Source organism: Tursiops truncatus, chromosome 2, assembly GCF_011762595.2.
Source record: "Tursiops truncatus isolate mTurTru1 chromosome 2, mTurTru1.mat.Y, whole genome shotgun sequence".
Lineage (NCBI taxonomy): Eukaryota > Metazoa > Chordata > Mammalia > Artiodactyla > Delphinidae > Tursiops > Tursiops truncatus.
In genome coordinates, this window is record NC_047035.1 from 126,213,046 (window position 1) to 126,236,254 (window position 23,209).

The following is a 23,209-nucleotide window of genomic DNA, read 5'->3' on the forward strand; positions in this document are numbered from 1 at the left end:
TGTTAGGGAAGTTTTCAGCTCTTATCTCTTCAAATATTTTCTCAGTTCCTTTCTCTTTCTCTTCTCCCTCTGGAACCCCTATAATGTGAATGCTGGTGCATTTAATGTTGTCCCAGATGTCTCTTAGACTGTCCTCATTCTGTTCTGAGGCAGTGATTCCCACCATTCTGTCTTCCAGGGCACTAATTTGTTCTTCTGCCTCAGTTACTCTGCTATTGATTCCTTCTAATGTATTTTTCATTTTAGTTATTATATTGTTCATCTCTGTTCTTTAGTTCTTCTAGGTCTCTGTTAAACTTTTTTTGTATCTTCTCAATCTGTGCCTCCATTCTCTTTCCAAGATCTTGGATCATCTTTACTATCATTACTCTGAATCCCTTTTTTGGGTAGATTGCCTATCTCCACTTCACTTAGTTGTTCGTCTGGCATTTTATCTTGTTTCTTCACCTGAGACATAGTCCTCTGCTGTCTCATTTTGTTGGACTTTCTGTGATGGTGATTTCTGTTCCTCATTCTGCAGGGTTGTAGTTTTTCTTGCCTGTGCTGTCTCCCTCATGGTGGATGAAGCTGTCTAAGAGGCTTGTGCAGGGTTCCTGGTGGCAGGGACTTGTTCCTGCCCACTGGTAGGTAGAAATGGGTCTTGTCCCTCTGGTGGGCAGGCCTGTGTCAAGGGTTGTGTTTACCAGGAAACTGTTTATTCAAAAGACTTTAAGCAGCCTGTATGCTGATGGGTGGGGCTATGTTACTTCCCTGTTGGTGGTCTGGCCTAAATGATTCTTCTATATCACATTGATTGATTTGGATACGTTGAACCATCCTTGCACCCCAGGGAGAAATCACACTTGATCATGGTGAATGATCCTTTTAATGTGTTGCTGAATTTGGTTTGTTAGTATTTTATTGAGAATTTTTGCATCTATATTCATCATGGATATAAGCCGGTAGTATTCTTTTCTAATCGTGTCCTTTTTTGGTTTGGGCATCAAGCAGGATGCTGGCCTTGTAAATCGAGTTTGGGAGTGCTCCCACCCCTTTGATATTTTGGGAGAGTCTAAGAAGGACTGGTGTTAATTCTTCTTCACACATTTGGTAAAATTCTCCAGTGATACCATCTAGTCCTGGGCTTTTCTTTGTTGGGAGATTTTTGATTACTGATTCAACCTCCTTACTAGTAATTGGTCCATTTCTAGATTTTCTATTCCTGATTCAATCTTAGAAAGTTGTATGTTTCTTAGACTTTTCCCAAGTCTTCTAGGTTGTCTAGTTTGTTGGCATATAGTTGTTCATAGTAACATCTTATAATCCTTTAAATTTCTGTGGTATCAGTTGTAATGTCTCCTTTTTCATTTATAATATTGTTGATTTGGGTCCTTTCTCTTTTTTCCTTTGTTAGTCTAAGGGTTTGTCAATTTTGTTTATCTTTTCAAAGAACCAAACTCTTTGGTAATCTTTTTTTTTTTTTCTTGCCTCTCACTGCTGTGTGTGCTCTCCCATTGCGGAGCACAGGCTCTGGACGCACAGGCTCAGCGGCCATGGCTCACGGGCTTAGCCGCTCCGCGGCATGTGGGATCTTCCCGGACCGGGGCACGAACCCATGTCCCCTGCATCAGCAGGCAGACTCTCAACCACTGCGCCAACAGGGAAGCCCTGGTAATCTTTTCTACTGGTTTTTTTGTTCTCTATTTCATTTATATCTGCTCTAATCTTTATTGTTTCCTTTCTTCTGCTAATTTTGGGGTCAGTTTGTTGTTGTTTTACTAGTTCCTTAAGGCATGAAGTTTGGTTGTTTTTAGGGGGATCTTTCCTACTTCTTAATGTAGGCATTTATTTCTATAAACTTCCCTCTTGGAACTGCTTTGGCTACATCTCATAAATTCTGGTATGTTATGTTTCCATTTTCATTTCTCTCAAGAAATTATTTCCCCTTTAATTTTATCTTTGAGTTATTGGTTGTTCAGGAAAGAGTTGTATAATTTCTATGTGTTCATGAATTTTTCAGTTTTCCTCCTGTTATTTTTTTTTTTAATTGATGCAGCTCAGTAATTTTTATTGCAACTGGAAGACAATACATCACAGAAACTTTATGGTAGGTCTGGGGAAAAGTGGTATTCAAAATAGACGATGAAACAGTTTGTCTTTGGCAATATGATTACATATGAAGAATGTGAAATGCAAGTACGGATGCCTCCAAAGCAACACTATCAGGTCCCTAAAGTTCAGTGGATTGTGCCTGTTTCCACACTGCTCCTTTAGATAACACAAACACAACTGAACATCGCTTTCTCCTCTATGGTTCTCCCTTTCTATTCATGATATTGGCAGTTTCATACAGAAAAAACATTGAAAAAAATTGGCTTTTGAAAACTTATTACTCTAGTAATTAATTTGGCCATGTAGGACTACTGGCCAGAGGTCAGACAACCCTAAGTATTGAGAGTAAACCTCTTGTCTTCTGATTGCTGTATGATCATAGTAAGTCAGAAGTGCTCTTTCACCCAGGCCTGATTTCAAAAGTAGGGCAGACAGCATCCTCTTGTTATTGATATCTAGTTTCTTGCCACTGTGGTCAGAGTAGATTATTATTTCATTCTTCTTAAATTTGCTAAGGTTGGAGGTTTTGTGGGTAACATGGTGTATCCTAGAAAATGTTCCATGTACAATTGAGAAGAATGTGTATTCTGCTACTGTTGGACAGAATGTTCTGTATATGTTTGTTAGGTCCATTTAGTCTTCAATGTCTATTCAAATCTGCTGTTTCCTTAATGATTCTCTGTCTAGATGATCTATCCTTTGTTGAGAGTGGAACAGTAAAGTACCCAGCTATTGCTGTATTGCTGTTCATTTCTCCTTTTAGTCTGTTAGTTTTTGCTTTATATATTTAGGTGTTCTGCTGTTGGGCACATAAATATTTACAATTGTTATATCTTTTTGATGGCCTAGCACCTTTATCATTATATAACAACCTTCTCTGTCTCTTTAAAATGTAAGTACCCTTTAAAATGTAAAAACCATTGTTACCTTGCAGGTCATTAAAAAAAAATGTCCACAGGCTAAAGTTGGCTTATGGGCTACCGTTTGCCAACCCCTGTGTTAGACTATAAAACAAGTCTTACTAAATTTTTAAAAACACTGAAAACATACAAGAATATTCTCTGAGCATAACAGAATTATATTGGAAATCACCAACAAAGAGAAATTTCAGAAATTCCCAAACATATGGAAATTGAACAACACACTTCTAAATAACTCATGGGTCAAAAAAGAAATAATGAAGAAAATTAGAAAATATCTTGAATCAAATGAAAACAAAAATATAACATAACAAAATTTATAAGAAGCAGCTAAACAGTGCTTTAATAGAGAAATTTATACTTTTAAATGTTTTCACTAGCCAGAAAAATCTAAAACCATATAATATAAGCTTCCACCTCAAGAAGCTAGAATAAGAAGAGCAATAAAACCCTAAGAAAGTACAGGGAAGGAAATAATAAAGATCAGGGCAACAAGCCATAAAATATAAAACAGAAAAATGACGAGAAAGCCAATGAATCCAAAAGTTGGTAGTTTTAAAAGATCAACAAAATTGGCAAACATTTACCTAGACTAACCGAAGAGGGTGAGAGCAAGAGAGATAGAGGGAGAGCAAGAAAGAGAACACACATTACCAAAATTAACACTTATTCTACAGAAATTAAAATAACTGTAATGGAACAGTATGAATAATTTTATGCCCAAAACCAGACAGTGTAGACAAAAATGGACAAATTCCTAAAAAATGATGAAAGGGTCTAAAGAAAAAGGAAACCTCAGTAGAACTAAAACAAGTAAAGAAACTGAATTAGTAACAAAATCTTTATACAATGAGAAAAACAGGTACCATTTATCATAGATAAATTTTATCAAACATTTTAAAATAAAACTATCAATCCTAAAGAAAATTTACAAGCTAATCCTAATATTTATATGGAAATGAAATGACCCAAAATAGACAAAACAATTTTGCAAAGAAGAATAAAGTTGGAAGACTGATACTACCTGATTTCAAGACTTATTATAAATACAAGTACCAAGGCAATGAGGAAAGTTTTCAACAAATGCTGCTAGAATAGTTGGAAAATATGCATATTCAAAAACAAACTTAGATCATAATCTCACATCAAACATAAAAGTCACCTGAAATTTGAGCAGACTAAATATAAGAGATAAAACTATGAAAAATCCACAAAAGAACTTAGGAAAAAATTTACAAACTGGGCTTCATAAAAATTAAACACTTCTGCTCTTTGAAACATACCATTAAGAAAATGAAAAGGGAAGTCACAGACTGGGAGAAAATATCTGCAAAACATACATTTGATAAAGGACTTGTATCTGAAATATATAAAGAACTATAAAAACTCAATAAGAAGATGAACAACACAGTTAAGAAATAAGCACTTCAGCAAAGAATACATATTAATGGAAAGTTTTCATTTGAAAAGATGCTCAGCATCATTAGTGATTAGTGAAATTCAACTTAAAACCACAAAGCGACATCACTACGTAACCCACTAGAAAGACTATAATCAAAAGACTGACAAGGGCTTCCCTGGTGGCGCAGTGGTTGAGAGTCCGCCTGCCGATGCAGGGGACATGGGTTCGTGCCCCGGTCCGGGAAGATCCCACATAACGCCGAGTGGCTGGGCCCGTGAGCCATGGCCGCTGAGCCTGCGCGTCTGGAGCCTGTGCTCCACAATGGGAGAGGCCACAACACTGAGAGGCCCGTGTACCGCAAAAAAAAAAGAAAAAAGACTGACAATACCAAGTGGTGATGAGGATGTGGCAAAAACAGAATTCTCATACACACTGCTGATGGGAATGTGAAATGGTAATGCCACTTCTGAAAAGAGTTTGACAGTTTCTTAAAAAGGTAAACTAACACTTATGATGGACTCAGAGATTCCACTTGTAGTTTATTTATCCAAGAAAAATAAAGACATATGTCCACACAAAGACTTGTACACAAACATCCCTAACAGCACTATTCATACCTGGCAAAAATTGGAAACAGTCCGAATGTCTATCAGCTGGCAAATGGATAAAGAAAATATGGTATACCCATACAATAAAACATAAATCAGCTCTACAAAAAGGAATGAACTACCAAGGCATGCAACTACACAAATTAACCTCAAAAACATTAAGCTAAGTGAAAGTATCCAAACACAAAATTCTACATATGTTATGATTCCATTTATATGAAATCTGTATAAAAAGCAAAACAAGAGAAACAGAAAGAAGGTCAGAAGTTGTGTCACAGAGTGAGAGTGGACTGACTACAATTAAGCATGAGGGAAGTTTCTGTGATGATGGAAGTGTTCTAGAAGTGGATCATGGTGATGGTGGCACAACTGATAAATTCACTAATAATTTAGAAGTTAGAATTGCCATTTGAAACACCTTGAATCTTTATATCATAAATTTATGGTATGTAGTAAGTTATACCTCAATAAACCTGTTATAAAATGTTCACCAAAAGGGATGTGGTACTAATTAGGACCCAGTTTAGACTGAGCTACTAATAACAAACTAAAACAAGGTTACTAGATTAGGATAATCATAATCATAATTCATCAAGATTCTAGCATTAAAACCACTGACGTAAAGGTAAAGTATTATAGGTTTCTTCTGTATGGCTCTATCCTGTTAGACACTTTTATCAGTTACTTTTGTAAAGACACAGAGGACTTGCTTTTCAAATGTGTAAGTGATTTAAAAGTGGGAGGGATAGCTAGTTTGACAACTGACAGAATCATAACTGAAAGTGATTTTATATCTATTTATTGACAAATAATTTAAAGTTTCACGGGACTTCCCTGGTGGCGCAGTGGTTAAGATTCCAAGCTCCCAATGCAGCAGGCCCAGGTTCAATTCCTGGTCAGAGAACTAGATCCCCATGCATGCCACAACTGAGAGTTCGCATACCAAAACTAAGGAACCCATGAGCTGCAACTAAGGAGCCCACTGGCCACAACTAATAAGCACATGTGCTGCAACTAAGGAGCCTGCCTGCTGCAACTAAGATCCAGCGCAACCAAAATAAATTTTAAAAATAAATAAATAAAGTTTCACAAAGGTAAGTATTAGGAAAAATGTTACTGGCAAAAATAATAACTCTCTAGGTGGGAGTGTGAATTGCTACAACCACCATGGAGAGTCATATATATTCCCTGTAACTAGCAATTCTACTCTGATGAATGTACCCTAGGTAGGAGCTGCTCTTCTCTTGTGCGCTTCAAGTGGTTCCAGAAGGGTAACCTTTGACTTGAGCAGCTTTACACAGGGCTTCCAATCTCCTCCGGTTTACTTCAACATGCTGGAAAAACACCATTTTCAGCATGTACCATGACATGAAAAGGACTGGGAAGCACTTCCTTACAAAAGCTCTCACACATAAGCACCAAGAAACATGGAGAAACAACATTACATCCACCACTCCCAAATAAAAACCACATCATCAACATCCATCACCTCAGTAGCAGAGAGCACACTTAACACCAGATCTGAGTTTCTAAATACCACTCTCCAACAGAAAATACAAAATGATCCTGGAACTACTTATGATGGCAGCAAACAAGGAAGTGCTTGAAAAAAGATGGGACATGTCAAAAAGACACAGGAGCCAACCAGAAGGAACTCTCAGTGGCTAACACTGGAACAATTTGAGCAACAAAGTAATAACAGCATTGGATTATAACCCATAGAATAAAATAAATATCCAAGAGTTCTTATTGGCATGAATAAATAAAAGAGGGAGAATTCTTTACATAATTCCAACTGATCAACGTAGAAGGAATGAAGGAAATACAAATGGCACAATTAGTAAACATCACAGTAATCACTGCTGCAGCCAAGATCTACCAATGAATGCCAAAATCAGACATGAAAGTCTGAGAAGAAACGGCATAATGATGTAGTTTCAAAGTATCTCCAAACTACTTAACAATTACAAAGGGAAAATAAAAAGTGGAGAAACCCAGTAGCCAACAGCTTAACCAAGAGATTAAGATTAACATCACTAGCAACAAGACACAGCAATACTATGTACCTCACAATATGTCACAATCAGAAGGATACAAGATCACTTCTATGATATTCTTGTCAAAATGTAAAACCTCAATCTAATCACGAGGAAATAGAAAATTCTATATAAGGTCTTTTCCTGTGCTAAAGTTCTAGGATTCCAAAGGTAACAAACCAGCATCAACAGCTTCCTGAAAATTTCATTATGAGAAAAGTACAAAAGATAACAAGAGGTAAGACTACAAGACAGAAAAATTTAATGTCCCAAAGCATTATAAATAATGGGTGTGTTTTAAAATGCATATCATATATCATACACATACATATTTAACAGATGACTTAAACAAGAACATCAAATTCTTATAGCATAATATCTTAGGCTCTACGAAGGATACAGTGTGACAAGTCTCTCTCCCTTGGGAACCCAGATAATTTAGTCCTTTCTCCTTAAACTTTGACTATGGTAAAGAGCAAACATTTTTCTCCATCTTCCATTCCAGATATGTGCCTTTTCCCTCTCACTCTGTTTTCATTCATTCATTATTAATTGAACTACCTATGAGAAAGGCAGGGTACCAAGAACTGTGGGAGATACAAAGATAAATAAGATTAATCACCTCCTGTCCCCAAACAGCTTCCATTTCCTGAGGCTTTTAAAAACAGGAGTTTTGAAACTTACCCAGTTTTACCCTGTTTATTACTGTGGAATCACTGGCCTGCCTCAACTAACTACATCCTCCTTGAAAGCTCAAGTTTCTGAGGCTTTTCAATCCTGACTTTCATGAAAATCATCTCTTTGTCTTTTCACTTGTCTTTTCACTCTTACCAGCCAACTAAGCATCCCTATTATTATATTAATTTTTAAATTATATTATATATAATATATAGTATTATACTAAAATAACTTATTTCATTTTGCTTATTTCAGAACTTTATATAATTAGAATCATATAATGTACGTTCTTTTGTGACTGGCTTCTGTTGCTCAACATTATATTAGTGAGGTTCAAACGTATTGTAGAATGTAGCTGCCTGCTCCTTTTTTCATTGTTGTCTAATATTCCAGTTTATGAATTAACCAGTTTCATCCATTCTATTGTTAAAGGACACTTGTGTTGTCTGCAGTTTGGGACAAGTATGAATATTATGAGTTTAATGAACATTATTACATGTCTTTTAGTTCATACGAGAATAAATCTAGGAGAACTGCTTGGTCAGAGTATGCATATCATCAACATTATAGGGTATGAGAGCCCCTGTTGCTCCACAAGCTCATAAATGCTTAGTTTTGTCAGTCTTTAAGTGAGTCTAGTTGCTATTTAATGTAACCTTGTTGTGGTTTCAATTTGCATGTCTCTGATAACTAACAAAGCTTAGCATATTAACATGTTTACTGGATGTTTGGATTTCCTCTTTAGAAAAGTACCTATTCAAGTTCACTGCAAATGTTTTAAACTGGGTTGTTGGTCTTTTTCATATTGATTTGTAGGAGTTCATTATGGATACAAGTCCTTTGTCAGTTATATGTATTGCAAATATCTTCTCCCATGGTGAGAGGTACCTTCTCCTTATTTGATGATATATGTCAAATAGCCACAAACTATGGTCCACATGCCAATTCTGGCCCACTATCTAATTTTGTATATAAAGTTTCACTTAATATTTATTACACATCATTAAAATATTGTCCTTTGTTCACTTTCATGCTACAAGGGAAGAGGTGAGTAGCTGGGACAAAGACAGTAGTGCCAGAGTAATTGGCCCTTTACAGAAAAAGTTTGCCAATCCTGGATCTAGGTAATGAAAATGCTTTCTAAATTTGTCAAGTCAATCTTTCCCTTTATACCTATGCATTCTGTATCCTGTTTTAAGAAGTCCCTACCCTGAGGACATGAAGAAATTCACCTGCATTATCCAGGGGAATTACTAGTTACGTTATTATATTGATTTCTAGTTTAATTGCACTGTGGTAAAAGAAGAGTAAGATTTCAGACTCAGGTCCGATGATCCAGGGACAACTTCCCCGGGAGAATACATTGCGTGGCTTAGGCTGTTGCAACGTCATGCTGGCCTCTGCTGCCACAGGCTCGCCCCACATACCGTACGAGTCCCTGCCCCCAGCCTAGTGAGCCTGAGTCCCATAATCAGCTGCTAATTTAACCCCGTTCTGTCTGAGTGAAGAACAGAGGCCCTCAGGCGACCTACATGCAGAGGCGGGGCCATAATCCAAAGCTGAACCCAAGGAGCTGTGTGAACAAACAAGAGAAAGGGAAATTTCTCCCAGCAGCCTCAGGAGCAGCAGATTAATCTCCAAATCAACTTGATGTACCCTGCATCTGGGGAATACCTGAATAGACAACGAATCATCCCAAAATTGAGGCAGTGGACTTTGGGAGCAACTGTAGACTTGGGGTTGCCTTTCTGCAACTAACTGGTTTCTGGTTTTACATTTACTTTAGTTTAGAATTCACAATTTATTACACTGGTAGATTTCTTTACTGATTTGGTTGCTCTTTTCCTTTTTTTTAATATATAGATATTTTTTTTCCTTCTTCTCTTTTTGTGAGAGTGTACCTGTATGCTTCTTTGTGTAACTATGTCTGTATAACTTTGCTTTTACCATTTGTCCTACGGCTCTCTCTGTCCCTTTTTTTTTCGTTTTTTTTTTTCTTTTAGAATAGTTTTAGTGCTTGTTACCATTGGTTGATTTGTTTATTGGTTTGGATGCTCTCTCCTTTCTTTTTCTTATGGCTTTTATTTCTTTTAATTTTTAATATTTTTTAAATTTTAATAAATTTATTTTATTTATTTATTTTTTCTTTCTTTTTTTCCTCCCTTTTCTTCTGAGCCGCATGGCTGACAGGGTCTTGGTGCACTGGCCGGGTGTCAGGCCTGTGCCTCTGAGGTGGGAGAGCCAAGAACAGGACATCGGCCCACCAGAAACCACACGGCTCCACGTAATATCAAATGATGAAAGCTCTCCCAGAGATCTCCATCTCAATGCTAAGACCGAGCTCCACTCAACGACCAGCAAGAGACAGTGCTGGACACCCTATGCCAAACAAGTAGCAAGATAGGAACACAACCCCACCCATTACCAGAGAAGCTTCCTAAAATCATAATAAGGTCACAGACACCACAAACCACACCACCGGACACGGTCCTGCCCACCAGAAAGACAAGGTCCAGCCTCATTCATCAGAACACAGGCACCAGTCCCCTCAACCAGGAAGCCTACACAACCCAATGAACCAACCTTAGCCACTGGGGGCAGACACCAAAAACGACATGAACTACGAACCTGCAGCCTGCGAAAAGGAGACCCCAAACACAGCAAGTTAAGCAAAATGAGAAGACAGAGAAACACACAGCAGATGAAGAAGCAAGGTAAAAACCCAGCAGACGAAACAACTGAAGAGGAAATAGGCAGTCTACCTAAAAAGAATTCAGAGTAATGATAGTAAAGATGATCCAAAATCTTGGAAACATAATGGAGAAAATAACAAGAAATGTTTAAGAGGGACCTAGAAGAACTAAAAAGCAAACAAATAGTGATGAACAACACAATAAATGAAATTAAAAATTCTCTAGAAGGAATCAATAGAATAACTGAGGCAGAAGAACAGATAAGTGACCTGGAAGATAAAATAATGGAAATAACTACCACAGAACAGAATAAAGAAAACAGAATGAAAAGAATTGAGGACAGTGTCAGAGAACTCTGGGACAATATTAAACGCAAAAACATATGAATTATAGGGGTCCGAGAAGAAGAAGAGGAAAAGAAGGGACTAAGAAAATATTTGAAGAGATTATAGTTGAAAACTTCCCTAACATGGGAAAGGAAAGAGTCAATCAAGTCCAGGAAGCGCAGAGAGACCCATTCAGGATAAATCCAAGGAGAAACATGCCAAGACACATGTTAATCAAACTGTCAAAACTTACCTACAAAGCAAAAATATTAGAAGCAGCAGGGAAAAACAACAAATAACACACAAGGGAATTCCCATAAGGTTAACAGCTGATCTTGCAGCAGAAACTCTGCAAGCCAGAAGGGAGTGGCAGGACACAGTTAAAGTGATGAAAGGGGAAAACCTACAACCAAGAATACTCTACCCAGCAAGGATCTCATTCAGATTCGACAGAGAAATTAAAACCTTTACAGATAAGCAAAAGCTAAGAGAATTCAGCACCACCAAACAAGCTTTACAACAAATGCTAAAGGAACTTCTCTAGGCAGGAAACACAAGAGAAGGAAAAGACCTACAATAACAAACCCAAAATAATTAAGAAAATGGTAAAAGGAACATACATATTGATAACTACCTTAAATGTAAATGGATTAAAGGCTCCAACCAAAAGACATAGACTGACTGAATGGATACAAAAACAAGACCCATATATATGCTGTCTACAAGAGACCCACTTCAGACCTAGGGACACATACACACTGAAAGTGAGGGGACGGAAAAAGATATTCCATACAAATGGAAATCAAAAGAAAGCTGGAGTAGCAATTCTCACATCAGACAAAATAGCCTTTAAAATAAACACTATTACAAGAGACAAAGAAGGACACTACATAATGATCAAGGGATCAGTCCAAAAGAAGATATAACAATTGTAAATATTTATGCACCCAACAAGGAGCACCTCAATACATAAGGCAAATGCTAACAGCCATAAAAGGGGAAATTGACAGTAACACAATCATAGTAAGGGAATTTAACACCCCACCTTCACTAATGGACAGATCATCCCAAATGAAAATAAATAAGGAAATACAAGCTTTAAATGATACATTAAACAGGATGGACTTACCTGATATTTATAGGACATTCCATCCAAAAACAAAAGAACACACTTTCTTCTCAAGGTCTCATGGAACATTCTCCAGGATAGATAATATCTTGGGTCACAAATCAAGCCTTAGTAAATTTAAGAAAACTGAAATCATATCAAGTATCTTTTCTGACCACAGTGCTATGAGACTAGATATCAGCTACAGGAAAAAATCTGTAAAAAATACAAACACATGGAGGCTAAACAACACACTACTAAATAACCAAGAGATCACTGAAGAAATCAAAGAGGAAATAAAAAAAATACCTAGAAACAAATGACAATGAAAACAAGATGACCCAAAACCTATGGGATGCAGCAAAAGCAGTTCTAAGAGGGAAGTTTATAGCAATACAATCCTAACTCAAGAAATAAGAAACATCTCAAATAAACAACCTAACATTACACCTAAAGCAGAGAAAGAAGAGCAAAAAAACCCCAAAGTTAGCAGAAGGAAAGAAATCATAAAGATCAGATCAGAAATAAATGAAAAAAGAAATGAAGGAAACAGTAGCAAAGATTAATAACACTAAAAGTTGGTTCTTTGAGAAGATAAACAAAAGTGATAAACCATTAGCCAAACTCACCAGGAAAAAAAGGGAGATGACTCAAATCAATAGAATTAGAAATGAGAAAGGAGAAGTAACAAGTGACACTGCAGAAATACAAAGGATCATGAGAGATTACTACAAGCAAATATAGGCCAATGAAATGGACAACCACTAAGAAATGGACAAATTCTTAGAAAACACAACATTCTGAGACTGACCAGGAAGAAACAGAAAATATAAACAGACCAATCACAAGCACTGAAATTGAAACTGTGATTAAAAATCTTCCAACAAACAAAAGCCCCAGACTGGATGGTTTCACAGGTGATTTCTATGAAACATTTAGGGAAGAGCCAACACCTATCCTTCTCAAACTCTCCCAAAATATAGCAGAGAGAAGAACGTTCCCAAACTCATTCTACGAGGCCACCATTACCTGGATACCAAAACCCCACAAAGATGTCACAAAGAAAGAAAACTACAGGCCAATAACTCTGATGAACACAGATGCAAAACTCCATAACAAAACACTAGCAAACAAAATCCAAAAGCACATTAAAAGGGTTATACACTATGATCAAGTGGGTGTTTTCCCAGGAATGCAAGGATTCTTCAATATACGCAAATCAATCAATGTGATAAACTGTTTTAACAAGTTGAAGGAGAAAAACCATATGATCATGTCAACAGATGCAGAAAAAGCTTTTGACAAAATTCAACACCCATTTATGATAAAAGCCCTCCAGAAAGTAAGCATGGGGGAACTTACCTCAACATAAGAAAGGGCATATATGACAAACCCACAGCCAACATCATTCTCAATGGTGAAATACTGAAACCATTTCCTCTAAGATCAGGAACAAGACAAAGCTGTCCACTCTCACCACTATTATTCAACATATTTATGGAAGTTTTAGCCACAGCAATCAGAGAAGAAAAAGAAGTAAAAGGAATCCAAATCGGAAAATAAGTAAAGCTGTCACTGTTTGTGGATGACATGACACTATACATAGAGAATCCTAAAGATGCTACCAGAAAACTACTAGACCTAATCAATGAATTTGATAAAGTAGCAGGATACAAAATTAATGCACAGAAATCTCTTGCATTCTTACACACTAATGATGAAAAATCTGAAAGAGAAATTAAGGAAACACTCCCATTTACCACTGCAACATAAAGAATAAAATACCTAGGAATAAACCTACCTAAGGAGACAAAAAATCTTTATGCAGAAAACTATAATACACTGATGAAAGAAATTAAAGATGATACAAATAGATGGAAAGATATAACATGTTCTTGGATTGGAAGAATCAACATTGTGAAAATGACTATACTACCCAAAGCAATCTACAGATTCAATGCAATCCCTATAAAACTACCACTGGCATTTTTCACAGAACTAGAACAAAAAATTTCCAATTTGTATGGAAACACCAAAGATCCCGAATAGCCATAGCAATCTTGAAAAAGAAAAATGGAGTTGGAGGAATCAGGCTCCCAGAGTTCAGACTATACTACAAAGCTACAGTAATTAAGACAGTTTGGTACTGGCACAAAAACAGAAATATAGATCAATGGAACAGGACAGAAAGCCCAGAGATAAACCCACATACATGTGGTCATCTTATTATTTTTTTTCAAGTGTGATTTTAATTTACCTTAAAGTTGAAAAAACTTCTTTCAGTCTCTTATTCCACCTCCACCCATGAGCTGAACACCCCATGAAAGCACTGTGTTCACTGGGGCTGGGCAGCAGCTGCCCACCAGTCCCAGCCTGGCCCATCCCTCCTCAAGACACAAGCTCCTCAGACCAAGCAGGACGATTTCGAGAGCGGCGTTTCACAGACCTTGTGGGCTTCACATCTGCTGACCTCCTCTCTCCACTTCTGTAAATCCTAAGACTTTTTTTTATGATGAAAAACTTATACCCGAAGGGCCACTTAGTCCATGCCTGTGAGAATGTTGACTTTATTGTCCCAGGTCACCTTATTTTTGATAAAGGAGGCAAGAATATACAATAGAGAAAAGACAGCCTCTTCAGTAAGTGGTGCTGGGAAAACTGGACAGGTACATGTAAAAGAATGAAATCAGAACACTCCCTAACACCGTACACAAAAATAAACTCAAAATGGATTAAAGACCTAAATGTAAGGCAAGACACTATAAAACTCTTACAGGAAAACATAGGCAGAACACTCTATGACATAAATCACAGTAAGATCCTTTCTGACCCGCCTCCTAGGGAAATGGAAATCAAAACAAAAATAAACAAAGGGGACCTAATGAAACTTAAAAGCTTCTGCACAGCAAAGGAAACCATAAACAAGACCAAAAGACAACCCTCAGAATGGGAGAAAATATTTGCAAATGAAGCAACTGACAAAGGATTAATCTCCAAAATTTATAAGCAGCTCATGCAGCTCAATATCAAAAAAACAAACAACCCAATCCAAAAATGGGCAGAAGACCTAAATAGACATTTCTCCTAAGAAGATATACAGATTGCCAACAAACACATGAAAGGATGCTCAACATCACTAATCATTAGAGAAATGCAAATCAAAACTACAATGAGGTATCACCTCACACCAGTCAGAATGGCCATCATCAAAAAATCTATAAACAAGAAATGCTGGAGAGGGTATGGAGAAAAGGGAAACCCCTTGCACCGTTGGTGGGAATGTAAATTGTTATAGCCACTATGGAGAACAGTATGGAGGTTTCTTAAAAAACTAAAAACAGAACTACCATACGACCCAGCAATCCCACTACTGGGCATATACCCTCCGAAAACTATAAATTAAAAAGAGTCATGTACCACAATGCTCATCACAGCTCTATTTACAATAGCGGACATAGAAGCAACCTAAGTGTCCACTGACAGATGAATGGATAAGGAACATGTGGCATATACACAGAATGGAATATTACTCAGCCATAAAAAGAAACAAAATTGAGTTATTTGTAGTGAGGTGGATGGACCTAGAGTGTGTCATACAGAGTGAAGTCAGAAAGAGAAAAACAAATACCATATGCTAACACATATATATGGAATCTAAAAAAAAAAAAAAAAAGGCTCCGAAGAACCTAGGAGCAGGACAGGTATGAAGACGCAGACGTAGAGAACGGACTGGAGGACATGGGGAGGGGGAAGGGTAAACTGGGACAAAATGAGAGAGTGGCATGGACATATATATATACACTACCAAATGTAAAATTGATAGCTAGTGGGAACCAGCCACATAGCACAGGGAGATCAGCTCGGTGCTTTGTGACCGCCTAGAGGGGTGGGATAGGGAGGGTGGGAGGGAGATGCAAGAGGGAGGAGATATGGGAATATATGTATATGTATAGCTGATTCTCTTTGTTATAAAGCAGAAATTAACACACCATTGTAAAGCAATTATACTCCAATAAAGATGTTTAAAAAAACCCACAATACCTTTATTGTACTTAATAAAATCAAGAACTTCTTAAACGTGTCTAATACCCTATCCATGTTCAATTTTCCCAGATAGTCACAAAAATTGTTTTTGTAACCAGTTTATTTGAATCAAAATATAAACAAGGTCCAACAACTTCATTTGGCTGATATGATTCCTAAGTTTTTTAACATTTACAACAGTTCTCCCTCCTTTTCCTTCATGTTTCACTTACTTTAAAAAGTGGATTTTTTTGTAGAATTTCTAACATTCTAAACTTGGTTTATTATGTCTTTATGGTGTCATTTAAAATTTTTATTCACCCCTTGTATTCCCTGTAAACTGGCAGTTAGAAAAGCTTAAATAGATTCAGGTTCAATTTTCTTTGGTAAGATTAGATCTTAAGGGTGGGGCTTTATAGTTCTGATTACATCACACTGGGAAGGATATAATGTCTGTTTCACCCACCTTTAGTGATGTTAAGATTAATCAGTGGATTCAGGTGTCATCAGCCTGATCCATCCAGCACAAAGTTCCTTATCAACTTCTTACCTAATGGTTCAGGAAGCTATGATCTTTGCTGCAATCAATTATTTCATTAGATATTCCAAAATGTTGGTTTTTCTAATTGCATCATTCCTTCTATATTTATTAGGTATCATTATTCCATATGGAAAAACTCTCCTTCATTCAATTATTTAGTTACCCTGAAATACAACTGGTTTAGAAAAGGCATAATAATGTTTGATTCTTTCCCTTTACCCTATCAACCTGCCATTTACCAACTAGTTTTTTTTAAAGAGTATCATTATGAACTCATAGAAGTTTATGTATCTGATGTGTTTTTAATCCATTTCAATCATCATTCTTTTTGATGGTCAAACTGTCCAGTGTTGACTCCTCTATTATTTACACATGACCCCACTAGTCTTTGACTGATTTTCTGTTCTCTGGCACAAGACATCCCAGGTGCATCTTTTACATGCTATGCCTCAACCAAGCAACTTAGATTTGTTTTAGTATAAAAGTGTGTAACAACTGCAATCTCTTTGGCCTGGGAATTCTTCAGTACGTTGTTAGCTCACAAGTGCCTTCAAAACAGACTTTTTCCCTCCAGTTTTTCTAACTGACCTTAAAGGAGGGTTGGTTTGAATTACCCAGTCTGCCAATTTTGTAAGCAAAAGTCCTAAAGTAAGTAAAGCAGAAAGCACAAAGAAACAGACTAACAGAATAATATATTAGTGGAAGAGAGTACCAAGACCAGCGTTTTAAAGTCTGCTTTCCTCTGCTGTATGTCATAAAATGGAAGACTAGTTCAGAATAATCAACTAAACTGCAGTAAAATTTGGAAAAGCTACAGGACTGGAGATTCAAATCACTGTTCAGTGGTTTTTTTCCCTGAACCCAGAAGTTGGTTCCAAAGTTAATTTTCTTAATTCAGCAGTCAAAGAAGCTACAAAATATCACACTGGCACTGGACTAAGAACAAAAGTAAAAGTGAAATGGAAAATAACCATTAACAGGCCTAATTAGTGTGTTTAGTAGTGGCAGCAAAATGAGGAGCCAGATAACACCCACCAACACACCGTCTGGATACCAAGATTCTTATAGAATGGAATGAACAAGTTTTTAACACTCCAAATGCTAAGCATATACATCTAAAGTTGAAGTAAAAAGGGAGAGATCCTACAGGGAAAAAAGACAAGCGCACCGTTCTTTAATAGAATTCTTTCCTTTGGGCAGCAAAAACAGTCAAAAAATTCCTTTTGTTAGATGGCTGACATACTAAACTTCATTATATGACTTCAACCGTTTTTGTCCCCATCTCACACACCAGAAGCAATATTAAAAGATCTTCACAGTAACTAGCAATCAAGCCTCAGATGAGACCACAGGCCTCAGCCAACCCAACGATGGCTGCAGCCTTGTGAGACCCAAAGCAGATAATCTAGCTAAGCTGTGCCTAGACTCCTGATCCACAGACAATGAGATAATAAATTTGTGTTTTTTAAACTGCTAAGTTTGTGGTCATCTGTTATCCAGCAGTAGATAACTAATATAGTATCACAAGCTAGTACATGCTTTTAATTTAATTTCCTCAATCTTATAAATCTTTGAATTAAACATTTTTTTAAAAAGACTATGTATTTCCGGTAACACGTTAGAAAAAAGCACAGGACTGAGAATCAAAAGACATGGTGAAAGTCATGATTCTACCTTACTAAGTAACCTTGTGTAAGGTTCATAACCTCTCAGAGCCTCAAGATTCCTTATTTGTAAGCAGGGGTAAAACCAGCCCTGAGGATGATAGAAAACAAGTAAAGCACTGTGAGAGTTACAAAGCATGAAATAAACCAAAATCCAACTGCTTCTCATCAACAGTTCTGATACCACTCTAGTGTAAGCCTCCATCCTCTCTCACGTGGCTTATTTCAGTAGATTCCTGACTCATCTCTCAGTTTTTATCCTTGGCTCCTTCTTTACACAGTTGCCTGGGTGATCCTTTTAAACCTAAGTCACATGATATCACTCTTCTGCTCAAAATCTTCCAGTGGCTTTCCATCATATCTGGAATAAAGTCCATAAAGACCAAGTCTTTAATAAGTACAGTCATTCACCCCTTGGTTTATAAGGGGGATTGGTTCCAGGACCCCCACAGATACCAAAATCTTTGGATGCTCAAGTCCCTTATGTAAAATGGAGTAGTATTTGCGTATAACCTACACACATCCTCCCATATACTTTAAATGACTTCCAGATTACTTATAATACCTAATACAAAGTAAATGCTATGTAAATAGTTGCCAGTGCTGCAAATTCAAGTTTTGCTTTTTAGAACTTTCTGGAATTTTTCTTCCCCAAATATTTTCAACCCACCATTGGTTGAATCCACAGATACAGAATCCACAGATACAGAGGTCCAGCTGAGTAGTACAGATGATCCCTGACTTACAATGGTTCAACTTACAATTTTTCAACCTTATGATACTGCAAAAGCAATACACATTCAGTAGAAACTATACTTTGAATTTTGATCTTATAAATCTCTTGTGATGCTGGGCAGTGGCAGTGAGCCACAGCTCCCAGTAAGCCAGATGATCAGGGTAAACAACCGATACACTTACAACCATTCTGCACTCATATGACCAATTCTGTTTTACACTTTTAGTACAGTATTCAATAAATTACATGAGATAGTCAACACTTTATTATAAAACAGGCTTTGTTTTGGATGATTTTGCCCAACTGGAGGCTAATGTAAGTGTTCTGAGCACATTTAAGGTAGGCTGAGCTAAGCCATGGTGTTCAGCAGGCTAGGTCTATTAAATGCATTTTCTACTTAACGGTATTTTCAACTTACAATGGCTTCGTAAGATGTAACCACATTGAGAAAAACCTGTGTACTACACCTTAGCAAAAATCTCAATTGTAGTATCTTCTTTTTTTTTTTTTTTTTTTTTTTTTTTGCAGTACACGGACCTCTCACTGTTGTGGCCTCTCCTGTTGCGGAGCACAGGCTCCGGACGCGCAGGCTCAGCAGCCATGGCTCACGGGCCCAGCCGCTCTGTGGCATGTGGGATCTTTCCGGACCGGGGCACAAACCCGTGTCCCCTGCATCGGCAGGCGGACTCTCAACCACTGCGCCACCAGGGAAGCCCCTCAATTGTAGTATCTTTAATTTACTTTTAAAACTGAATGGGTGGAGGATTAGGAACCAAGATGGCAGAGTAGAAGGACGTGCTCTCACTCCCTCTTGCGAGAACACCAGAGTCATAACTAGCTGCTGGACAATCATCGACAGGAAGACAATGGAACTCACCAAAAGACATACCCCACACCCAAAGAAAAAGGAAAAGCCACAATGAGATGGTAAGAGGGGCACAATCACAGTAAAATCAAATCCCATAACTGCTGGGTGGGTGACTCACAGACTGGAGAACACTAATACCACAGAAGTCCACCCAATGGAGTGAAGGTTCTGAGCCCCACATCAGATTCTCAACCTGGGGGTCCGGCAATGGGAGGAGGAATTCCTAGAGAATCAGACTTTCAAGGCTGGTGGGATTTGATTGCAGGACTTCAACAGGACTGCAGGAAACAGAGACTCCACTCTTGGAGGGCTCACACAAAGTACTGTATGCATAGGGACCCAGGGAAAGGAGCAGTGACCACAACGGAGACTGAACCAGACCTACCTGCTAGTGTTGGACGGTCTGCTGCAGACGAGGGGGTGGCTGTGGCTCACCATGGGGACAAGGACACTGGTAGAAATTCTGGGAAGAACTCCTTGGCATGAGCCCTCCCACAGTCTGCCATAGCCCCACCAAAGAGCCCAGGTAGGCTCCAGTGTTGGGTTGCCTCAGCCCAAACAACCAACAGGGAGGGAACCCAGTCCCACCCATCAGCAGTCAAGCCGATTAAAGTTTTACTGAGCTCTGCCCACCAGAGCAACAGTCTGCTCTACCCACCACCAGTCCCTCCCATCAGGGAACTTGCACAAGCCTCTTAGATAGCCTCATCCACCAGAGGGCAAACAGCAGAAGCAAGAACTACATTCCTGCACCCTGTGTAACAAAAACCACATTCACAGAAAGATAGACAAGATGAAAAGGCAGAGGGCTATGTACCAGATGAAGGAACAAGATAAAACCCCAGAAAAACAACAAAATGAAGTGGAGATATGCAACCTTCCAGAAAAAGAAATCAGAATGATAGTGAAGATGATCCAGGACCTCAAAAAAAGAATGGAGGCAAAGATGGAGAAGATGCAAGAAATGTTTAACAAAGACCTAGAAGAATTAAAGAACAAACAAAAAAGAGATGAATAATACAATAACTGAAATGAAAACTACACTAGAAGGAATCAACAGCAGAATAACCGAGGCAGAAGAACGGATAAGTGACCTGGAAGACAGAATGGTGGAATTCACGGCTGCAGAACAAAATAAAGAAAAAGAATGAAAAGAAATGAAGACAGCCTAAAAGACCTCTGGGATAACATTAAACACAACAGCATTCACATTATAGGGGTCCCAGAAGGAGAAGAGAGAGAGAAGGGACCTGAGAAAATATTTGAAGAGATTATAGTCAAAAACTTCCCTAACATGGGTAAGGAAATAGCCCCCCAAGTCCAGGAAGTGCAGAGAGTCCCATACAGGATAAACCCAACGAGACACATGCTGAGACACATAATAATCAAACTGGCAAAAATTAAACACAAAGAAAATTACTGAAAGCAGCAAAGGAAAAATGACAAATAACATAAAAGGGAACTCCCATAAGGTTAACAGCTGATTTCTCAGTACAAACTCTACAAGTCAGAAGGGAGTGGCATGATATACTTAAAGTGATGAAAGGGAAGAACCTACAACCAAGAGTACACAACGTGGCAAGGATCTTATTCAGATTCGATGGAGAAATCAAAAGCTTTACTGACAAGCAAAAGTTAAGAGAATTCAGCACCACCAAACCAGCTCTACAACAAATGCTAAAGGAACTTCTCTAAGTGGGAAACACAAGAGAAGAAAAGGACCTACAAAAACAAACCCAAAACAATTAAGAAAATGGTCATAGTAACATACAAATTGATAATTACCTTAAACGTGAATGGATTAAATGCTCCAACCAAAAGACACAGGCTTGCTGAATGGATACAAAAACAAGACCCATCTATATGCTGTCTACAACAGACCCACTTCAGACCTAGGGACACATACAGACTGAAGGTGAGGAGATGAAAAAAGATATTCCATGCAAATGGAAATCAAAAGGAAGCTGGAGTAGCAATACCCGTATCAGATAAAATAGACTTTAACATAAAGAGTGTTACAAGAGACAAGGAAGGACACTACATAATGATCAAGGGATCAACCCAAGAAGAAGATATAACAATTATAAATATATATGCACCCAACAGAGGAGCACCTCAATACATAAAGCAACTGTTAAGAGCTATAAGAGGAAATCGACAATAACACAATAATAGTGGGGGACTTTAACACCTCACTTACACCAATGGATAGATCATCCAAAATGAAAATAAATAAGGAAACAGAAGCTTTAAATGACACAGTCGACCAGATAGATTTAATTGAAATTTATAGGACATTCCATCCAGAAACAGCAGATTACACTTTCTTCTGAAGTGTACATGGAACATTCTCCAGGATAGATCACATCCTGGGTCACAAATCAAGCCTCAGTAAATTTAAGAAAATTGAAATGATATCAAGCATCTTTTCTGACCACAACGCTATGAGATTGGAAATGAATTACAAGGAAAAAAATGTAAAAAACACAAACACATGGAGGCTAAACAATACGTTACTAAATAACCAAGAGATCACTGAAGAAATCAAAGAGGAGATCAAAAAATACTTAGAGACAAATGACAATGAAAACACGATGATCCCAAACCTACGGGATGCAGCAAAAGCAGTTCTAAGAGGGAAGTTTATAGCTATACATGCCTACCTCAAGAAACAAGAAATATCTCAAATAAACAATCTAACCTTACACCTAAAGGAACTAGAGAAAGAAGAACAAACAAAACCGAAAGTTAGAAGAAGGAAAGAAATCATAAAGATCAGAGCAGAAATAAATGAAATAGAAACAAAGAAAACAATAGCAAAGATGAATAAAACTAAAAGCTGGTTCTTTGAGATCAACAAGATTGATAAACCATTAGTCAGACTCATCAAGAAAAAGAGGGAGAGTACTCAAATCAATAAAATTAGAAATGAAAAAGGAGAAGTTACAACAGACACCACAGAAATACAAAGCATCCTAAGAGACTATGACAAGCAACTCTATGCCAATAAAAGGGACAACCTGGAAGAAATGGAGAAATTCTTAGAAAGGTATAACCTTCCAAGACTGAACCAGGAAGAAATAGAAAATATGAACAGACCAATCACAAGTAATGAAATTGAAACTGTGATTAAATATCTTCCAACAAACAAAATTCCAGGACTAGATGGCTTCACAGGTGAATTCTATCAAACATTTAGAGAAGAGCTAACACCCATCCTTCTCAAACTCTTCCAAAAAGTTGCGGAGGAAGGAACACTCCTAAACTCATTCTATGAGGCCACCATCACCCTGATACCAAAACCAGACAAAGATACTATAAAAAACGAAAATTACAGACCAATATCACTGATGAATATAGATGCAAAAATCCTCAATGAAATACTAGCAAACAGAATCCAACAACACATTAAAAGGATCACACACCATGATCGAGTGGGATTTTTCCCGGAGATGCAAGGATTTTTCAATATACGCAAATCAATCAATGTGATAAACCATACTAACAAATTCAAG

The 23,209-nt window shown here is 37.6% G+C and overlaps 1 protein-coding gene across 5 annotated transcripts in view; it reads right to left on the reverse strand.

Annotated features, from left to right (window-relative positions):
- Window positions 1-23,209, reverse strand: part of LRRC28 (leucine rich repeat containing 28) — a 181,061-nt gene that overhangs the window by 86,494 nt on the left and 71,358 nt on the right. The gene's annotated exons all lie outside the window — the stretch shown is intronic.